Raw genomic sequence first — 9,615 nt, forward strand, 5'->3', positions numbered from 1 at the left:
TCTATTAGCAAGATTTTATTTTCGGGTTCTGTGTCCAATTCTGCTTCCAACTTGGATTACATTAAAGAGGGGAGGTTGAAAAGAGATGATATTGGATTGTATATGAGTGAAAAGTAAGTGTTTGTATAACTAACTTTTGAATTGCTGTTTTTATTTTCTTTCGAATTGATTGAAAGTAAGTTTGAAGCAGATAGAAAAAAGGTATTTTGCATTATTTTGATGAAAAATATAGCCAATTTTGGTGTCATGCATGCGTTCTTTTTTTTTTTTTTTCTGTCCACGAGAGTACAATGTTTAATGCTATGAAATGCAGACATTCAGAAATGAAATTTCTATGGAGTTTTCATTGGATAGTAAAAACGAATTTATTCTGGTGAAATCACATTTAAGGTGAAGTAAATTTGTAGCTATTTAGATTGATGTTGGGCTTTTTTGAATTTTCTCGTTTTTAGTGGACACCTGATAGAAGAAAATTGAATTCAATTAGTACTATATTTCTTCTCTCCTCAATTTCTGTTGCTCATTTTTCTTTGATACAGGATTCAGTGGACCGGGTGGAATCTAATAGCATAAAAAAATGGCATCATCCTTGGAGGAGCTTCTTGCAGAGGAAGGGTTTAGAGGAAGAAAATTGGTTATGTGGTCAAGATCCTCCTTCAGATCTGAAGCTTTAAGCAAGACAGACTCTCCATTTAGTTACAGAGTTAAGACTGAGAGAACAAGGTCTGACATATCTTGGTACAACTTGAGAGGCGAACCGTCAAGAAGTGATAGTACTATTGGTAGGAGGCCAAGAGACTCTCTTGTTAGAAGAGAGAAACTAAATGGTGAATTAAAGAAAGGAAATAGAGAAAGACTTGATGGAAGAGGTTCTAATGATAGGCAAGAGGATAGATGGTTGAATATCAATTCTTCAGAAGATTTTCAGGGAAATGAGATAGTTGAAATTGATGTGGAAGAAAACGAGAGAGTGAAGGATGTATTTGCTAATCAAGGGCATAGCTTACGGAGAAGGGGAAGACAAAAGAGGAATGATAATGCTTCTACTAAACATCTGCTTGGACGAAGAAGCTATAGTGATAAGCATTGGAACAGCTTGAAGCAGCGGGAGGCTGCTTATGACAAAGCTAGTAGAGGTTCACAGATTAGCAAAAGCTTTGAAGACGGTCAGCATCGAAAGCATGATGATTTCATACCAACAGTTTCTCATCCTGCACTTGATGAAGTTGCTGTTCGAGCCATTGTATCCATCTTAAGTGGTTATATTAAAAGATTTCTCCAAAATGAGGAATTCCGGACTGCCCTTCATCACAACTGTTTCTCCTCTCTTAACTTTATCGGAATAGAAGACCATAACATTGAGAGCAAAGTCATTTTCAGCCTTGAAAAAGCAATTGAGATAGTAGAAAAAGCTGCTGGAGAGTCTGTAAGTGCAAAAGAGCTGAAAAAAGCTTCATTGCAGCTTAGTGTGATAACTGGCTTGAGTTCAAATGATTTGAAAGATGGCTTCACATATGGTGTTTCTAATGCTATGTTGTCTTCCTGTGCTCATCTTTACCTCAGTGTGATATATAAGCTGCAGAAGAAAGACAGGTTTTCAGCAAAGCATCTGTTGCAAGTGTTTTGTGATTCACCTTCTCAGGCACGGACAAATTTGTTGCCTGAACTGTGGGACTATCTATTTTTTCCGCATCTTTATGGTGATAGAAACCTCTGTCGTGGACTATCTATATATAACTATGAAAACATGGGCTAGTTATGATTGAGACTGATTCCGTTGATATTGATTTGGATGAGCATTCCTTCCAGCTCCCACTGATTCCAGGTTTTGTATTCATCATAACAGGAGGAAAGATGTTCCACTACTTCTAAGTGACCTGCAGAATGAAGAGATAGTGAATATTATCCATGTTCTTCATGTCTATCTCCAAAGTTCTCCTCCTATACAGAGACCCTTGGTTGCTACACTTTTGTTGAACATAGATCTACTGGTAAGCTTCTGATTTAGATTTACTGTGTATTCTGAATGGTTATTCTTGTGTCTCATATTCTTATTCTGATGTTTTCTGATTGTTTACCCTTTTTTCTCATTTTTATATTCTGATGTTATTTCTTTATATTGGACTAAGTCTCTTGCCAAGACTGAGATGAACACATGCTGCAGGTCGATCCTCAAAAATATGGCTTTTACAGACAAGAGGCTGTTGATGTCATTACAGCATCACTCAATAGCAGCTTAATTGATGAGGAGGTTAGAGAAAAATGTTGCAGAGCACTACTTATCTTGGGAGGACGTTTTTTTTCGTCTGGGAAGTTATTGGCAGTGGGTTGGATTCTGAAGCTAGCAGGGTTCAATGATGGTTGAGAAGTGAACCCTATTGACAAAGAAGAGGATTTAGATGTTGATGATACTATTTTATTGGTAAGTTTCATATCTATGGCCCAGTCACTATTGTTTCTCCATTCATCCGTGATAATCATATAGGATAGGACTGCTATTATGGTCCAAGAATTTAGATTCAGTGCTCACAATTCATTGTCCAATTGATTTTTGTTGTGGGGATATAGCTTAGTTGAATCAAGTGAATACACAGCTCATCTAAAACTTGACACCATGTTTAAAACTGTTGCCTCTCACTTTTGTTATTCTTTACTGGCAAGCTAACAATAATTTATCTTATGAAGCATACTGATTTCAGCTTATTTGTGTTGGGATTTGCCTTGAATCTCAGAATCTCATATTAAAAGTTATAAGAGTTTTGAATTTGTTTTGTATCTCATATTGAAAGTTTAGTAAAGGTATAAGGGGTTTCACCCTTATAGATAAAATGTTTTGGTTTTAATTTGATAATTCTAAATAGTTAGACACCAAGAGAATAGCTAAGCTTGCTATTTTGTGTGTGGGTGCTGCATGTGCGTGTTGATTTTTTAACAATTTGATGGAAGAATAATGCGTTTTTTCCCTTAAAAGAAAATAAGGGAAGGTAAAGAAAGAGATAGACTTCGTATTTGCTGCAGAAAAGTGTGTGCTTGCAGCATATAATTTTAATCCTCTGATTGCTTTGCTGTTTTTTTGTATGGTGGCACCTGTTCAGATTATTAGAACTACGACGTGCACATACATTTAAATAGACGATAGCTTTTATTTAAATGATCAAAGACATAAAGTAATTATCAAATTTTAATTACCAATCAGGAAGATGAAGAATGTGCCAATGAAGAGTGGTTGAGGAATTTGTCAGCATCACTAGTTGGAAGTGGAAAAAAATCGCTTTTAGAGGCTATTTCTAAGTGCTTAGGTTCGGGAAACTCGGATTTGGTGACAACCTGCTTAACTGCTGTAGCATGGTTGACCTGTGCACTTTCTTCACTAACTGATTCTGAGTTCCAGCTCTCTACCTTCTGCACTCTTATCTCTCAGCTGAAACAAAGCCTGGAAAATGTGCACAAGTTCAACATAAGGTTCTTGCTTCAATGTCTTTGCTGAACTTCAGTAAAATTCTAGGTTAGCAACTTTTTCTTACTACATTTCTGTAATTGAACAATGTGAAATAGTGAACAATAAAGCTCAGCCCTCTCCTATGTCTTGAATATAGCCCTTAAAACTAGTAATTAGGAACAATCTAACCATTTCTTTTGGAAACCAGAAATGAAGAGAACCCTACATCTAGTTTGGAAGACAGAAGTATCCTCTCCCGTTGCATTCAAATTAGGGAAGTCTTGTATTTTTTTTATTTATTACATTTCTTCAATTTGGAATTTGTTCTATATCAGTCTTGTTTTTTCCCTGGAATCGATCTTGGTCTAATTCCAATACAGCGTCTTTGCTTTTCTATGATTTGACTGTGGCTTGGTATTTATCATATGGCTTTTTATTTATCATATCTTATAACTGTTGCATGCTTTAACATGAACACTTGTACTTTTGGAGTCCCATAACTCAACCATCTCTTTTTTAACACAGTACCACATGTATATGGCATCCATAATCTGCCATTATGTGGATATACTAATAGCTGACATTGGAAAGTTTCTGGGCCAAATTCAACAACGGTTTTATGCTGCAACGGATACGAAAGCATAGCTTTTAAACCATGGAGGCTTCCACTATGGAATATATATATATATATATATATATATATATATATATAAGTGCTTTGCGTTTGAAACACTGATATTGGATCGAGTATGCTTTAAAATGGCCTCTTTCCCTTCCCTTTTGTATTGCAGAATGCAGGGTACTGCTAAAGACAATTGCAGAAGAGATAGCCATTCCTCTGAGAAGCGTTGCTGATGTAACATGGACAGCTAAGCAGCTATATGGCATAATTTCAGGGACAGACCTCTAATCTAACGGGGAGGAGATGCTGCTCTGCTTCTGAAGTGTCCAACCTTTACGCTATTGCAGGCATTTAATATTCTTTTCTAGCTAGGTAAAATTAGATTACGCATGGTTATGCAATATCAATCACACCACCTAAGGTGATGATGATTTAAGCAAGATATTTCTTTTACAGATTTAGAGAAAATTTTGTTCTTAAATTGATTCTTAGATGAACTATTGAAAGTATTGTCATCAGAACTTAGGCAGGGGCTTGACATTGTCAAATAACTATAAAGACCTTTCTGGTGAGTCTTGTTTTTATCTTAAACTGTACAATTATTTATGGAGCAATACTCCCTCTACATATTATCGCTTATGTAATTTTTATTACGTTTTAATGTTTTGAGTGTGTTTAGTGCATAAGAATATAGATACAATTGGATAATATAAGATTAATATAGATAAAATTGGATTAGATGATGTTATCCTATTTTATGTTTATTATGTGCAACACTTGAGAGTAAAATGTCATGGTTTTTATTTTCATCATATTTTCTGTGTAAGATTAAGCATAAGATAAAATAAATTTTTTATTAATTAAAATTTCTTTTTTCAAAGTAAATATAATTTAAATTTATAAAATTTTTTATAAATATAATTCAATGATTTTCTTAACTAAAAATATATCTATCTATTTATATCTATATATATATATATATATATAAATGTGAACTCCAAAGGTGTTAATAGTGATCGACTTAAATATCCCTATAAAATTTTAAATTGACAAATTTATTCTTAAATACATAACTTTTAATAATTTATTTAAGTTTAATTTAAATAAACTAGAATTAAAAATAAAGTTTATGAGAAATTAAATTTTTTAAAATTTTAAAATTTTAATTTCAAAAGTGTTAAAAGTGATTGACTAAAATATTTTTAGTAAATTTTTTTATAAAATTTAATTTAGATGAATTTTTTATTGTTATACTTTTTTTTGTAATTAGACTAAAAAAATGCTAAAAGTAATTAACTAAACCCTTAATAAAATTTTGATTCCAAAAATATTAAAAGTAATTGATTAAAATATCATTAGTAATTTTTTTTATAAATTTTGATTTAAATGATTTTATTTTTATTATTAAAGTCTTTTTTTTTTTTTATAAATAGAATGATTTTTTGCTTCAAATGAAAATACAAATAAAACGATATAAAAATTTAATGTACATAAAAATAAAATAATTATATGAAGTTTGTTTATTTATTACAAAGACAATTATATATGCAATTTATGTAAATATGTTTATCTTAATATGTTTATATATGATTAATTTATATCTCAAGATTATTTAATTTTTTTAATTATATTAATTACTCGCATTTTTGTCCTCTAGGTGGTTGAATGATTTGACATTAATTATTTTAAGTAAAAAATATCAAGTTAAGTAAAATTAATTGTTTTTGTAGAATTCTTTTAAGGTGTGACAAAATTCATTGGAACTATTTTTTAAATGTGCTTATACCAAAATTACATTCATTCATGAAATTTATGTCGTTAATGCTACAAACAAAATCATTATAAATTATATAGATATTACATAATAAGTTTGTTATTTTTAGAATTGAAATCTTTTTAATAAAACATGACAAGTACCAAAGTTAAGAATTTATTTTATTTTGTTTTTAAAATTATGTATTTTAATATTTTTATGTACTAAAATTTTTTAAATAAAAAAAAATTAAACTTTCAATTAATAGAACATACAATTATATTCAATTGATGGAAGTAGCAATGGAAATTATCCTAAACAAAATAAATTAGATGAAAGATTGATTGATTATGTATGACTTTGTTTTTTCATATGACAAAGAATGTTAGTGCTATATGAAGTTTAATGAGAAATATACAAATGTATTGATTTCAAATTTCTTTAAGATTAATATGAAACTCTTTTATTTAGAAAAATATTATATACTTCTTCATTTTCTCCTTTATATCAGTTTAAGATTATTTATAGTTGTATCAAAAATTTTAAGGTTGCGATATTTGTAATATTTGTTCAAATGAATTGAAATTTATAGAATTAATTATCACTATTACATTTAAAATAAAAATATTATTATAAATTATAATTTAGCTAAACTTGAAAATGATTTAAAGGTATTCATTAGAAAAGTTTATTTGATAAATCTTTATGTTCAATCATTTTGAATTTTAACTTTTCATTATTTCGAGTTAGATTTTAAATTTAGGATCAGTGATTAATTAGGTTGAGCTAAGTTTTATCATCTGCTTTTATTCATAGTTACTCAATTATTTACTTATACAACTTAGTAAATTTGACTTAATAATTGGTGCATGTTTCTCTTTATTTAAAAAGTTTGATTTAAATTGTCCTAATTCCAAATAAAAAAAAGTATACTTAATTACTTATAATTGCAATTTCATTTTAGAAATACTTTTAAATTAATTAACTAATTCAATCACAAAGATAATAAAAAAAAGCATTGAAGATGATGGGAAAAAAACTTGAATAAGAAATTTTAAAATTGTTGTGAAAGATGAATAAAAAAATATTACATTTGATTGGATTATTATTTTAATTTGTATTATGTTCAAACATTTCAGGTTTTAAATAACTACTAAATTGTTAACTTTTAAAATTAATTGAAATTGAGTTAAGTTAGTTTATTTTTATAATTATGTATATTATATTATTTTTAATTAAATTAAAATTTAAAATGAGTAAAAATTTTATCTATACTCAAATTGAATTTTGAATTATTTCAAGTTTGAATTGATTAATCCATGTTATTTTAGCTATACTATTATGACACAAGTAATAAATTTTAAAATAGAATAAGAACATAACACAATAAAAATTTTAGTGTAAAAGTGATGGAGATGTTACTAATAATTCTAGAAAAAAATTTTTATGTCTAAGTCTTACAGAGATTAAAAAATATATCTTATTTTGAGGATTTTGAAATTTGTATTATAGAAATAATAATCTAGATTAACGAGTTTATAATCATTCATTTGTTGATCAAGTTGCTGTTATATAGTTTGAAGGAAACAATTCAAATATTTTATTTGAAAGAGATATTATAGTTCATACTTATTTAAGAAGACAACATAGAGTTAAATATTATTTGAGTATTCTTTACTTTTTTTCAAATGAAGAAATTGATTAACATCAAAATATTAAAAAAAGTTATTTTAAACATGGTAATAACAATAAAGCAATACTTAAAAGTATACTATTTTTTTTTTTGTTTAGTAGAAGAAAATTTTTATGGAGAATGCGAAGGTAATTATTGTGAACGTAATAATCTTTAAAATTGTAGTCTGTTTAATTTTATGAATTTTATTTAGTAAATTTGTTCTCATTACTTTTATCACATATATAACAAAATTTTTTATCCAAAATTATATACTTAAAGATAAAAATATAAGGCAAAATTTATTACTTTTATTGGTGACAAAACATTTTAAATTTTCAATCTTTTATATCCAATTATACATCAATAATAGGTATGAAAACATATACATTAATAATTCAATTAAATCATTAATAAAGTTTATCTTAATAGGATTATATTTGATGCATTACAATATTAGTGAATTTGATGATGCCATCTCATTAATGAAGTGAATCAAATGATACTATCTCATTAATGAGTAAGTTTTTTAAAAATATTAATTTATGTCTATTTATTTTAAAAGCTGATATTTGTTCATTAATAAGGTGGTATCATCTGATTTACTGATAGTGATAAAATCTATACAATGACAATATATCAAATATAAACTCATCTTAATATGTACTATTTTATCACAAACTAAAAAATTTAAAAATATTTTCGAAATGTTGACTTAATATATATTGTATATATTTATTTAATTTAGTTTTAAAATTTGCATTAATAAAGTTTTGATTTTAACTTATTATTATGTGTTAAATTGTTGATAGTAAATTAAAAGTATTTACTCTTGCTTTTCAAGTCATTTACACTTGAATTTTTTTCTTTTCTCTTTCTTTCTTTCTCTATCTTACGAATTATATCATCTAGCATATATTGTGATTATACTCTTTTTAGATATACATAAATCAATGATAATATAGTAGTGGATAATTAACAACTTAATAATTAGTTATTAAAAACTTAAATGTAATTAGTATAACTTAGTAATAGTCATAGATAATTATAGTAATAAATTAGTAATAACTTAATAGTAAATGAATGATAATTTAATAGTCAATAGTAGATAACTTTTTAGCAAATCTATAATAATACAATAATAAATGCATAATACTTTAATGGTAAATAAATTATAATATAATTATAAATGTATAACAATATAGTACTAAATCAAGGATAACTTTAAAAAATGAGTGATAACTTAATAGTTAATTATTGATAACTTAGTAATAAATCAATAATATCTTAATAGTAGTAAATTGTGATAATTTAATGCAAATTAATTTTATTTTAATAGTAATTAATTGATAGTAGTAAATAATAAATAACTTAACAGTAAATCAATTATAAATTAATAATAAATAATTGATAATTTATTAGTTATTAATTGAAAACTTAAAAGTAAATTTGCATAACTTAGTAGTAAATCATTGATAACATAATAGTTAATTATTAATAACTTAATAGTAAATCATTCATAATTTAATATAAAATAGTAATAATTTGGCAGTGAATCATAAGTAATTTAGTGTAAATTAGTGATAGTTTTGTGTTAAATAATTAAAAATTAAGTAATAAATCAATGATAACATAATAACAAATATATAAAAATATAATAGTAAATCATTGATAATTTGTAGTAAATTGATAACTTACTATTAAATTACTAATAATTTAGTTGTAAATCAATGATAATTTAATAGTAAATTAGTTAATTATTGATAACATTTTAGTAAATCATCAATAAATTAATAGTAATACAGTTGTAATTTTATAATAAAATCATCAATAACTTTGTGGTAAATAACTAACAATGATTGGTAAATCATTTATAATATAATGGCACATCATTAATAAATTAGTATCATATCATTTATAAATTAGTAGTATATCAATGATAGCTTAGTAATAGATAATTGTTAACTTAATTATCAATCATTAATAACTTTTATTATACTTGAAGTTGCTAGGGATTGAACCTTGGGTACTAGTATAAAAAAAGTTAGGACTTTCATTTTAGGGATTAGGATAAACCTATTATGAACATATTTAATAAGAAAATTAGTGAAAAAAATTATAAACTTGGA

General features: G+C 26.6%; 1 pseudogene; it reads left to right on the plus strand.

The window, feature by feature from the left end:
* The first annotated feature begins 577 nt into the window (after positions 1-577).
* LOC111302387 (uncharacterized) lies at positions 578-4,601 on the plus strand (annotated as a pseudogene).
* Positions 4,602-9,615: the final 5,014 nt, after the last annotated feature.

The sequence above is a fragment of the Durio zibethinus genome, chromosome 15 (genome assembly GCF_047325235.1).
Source record: "Durio zibethinus cultivar Kanyao isolate XHJ-2024 chromosome 15, ASM4732523v1, whole genome shotgun sequence".
NCBI classification, from domain to species: Eukaryota; Viridiplantae; Streptophyta; class Magnoliopsida; order Malvales; family Malvaceae; genus Durio; species Durio zibethinus.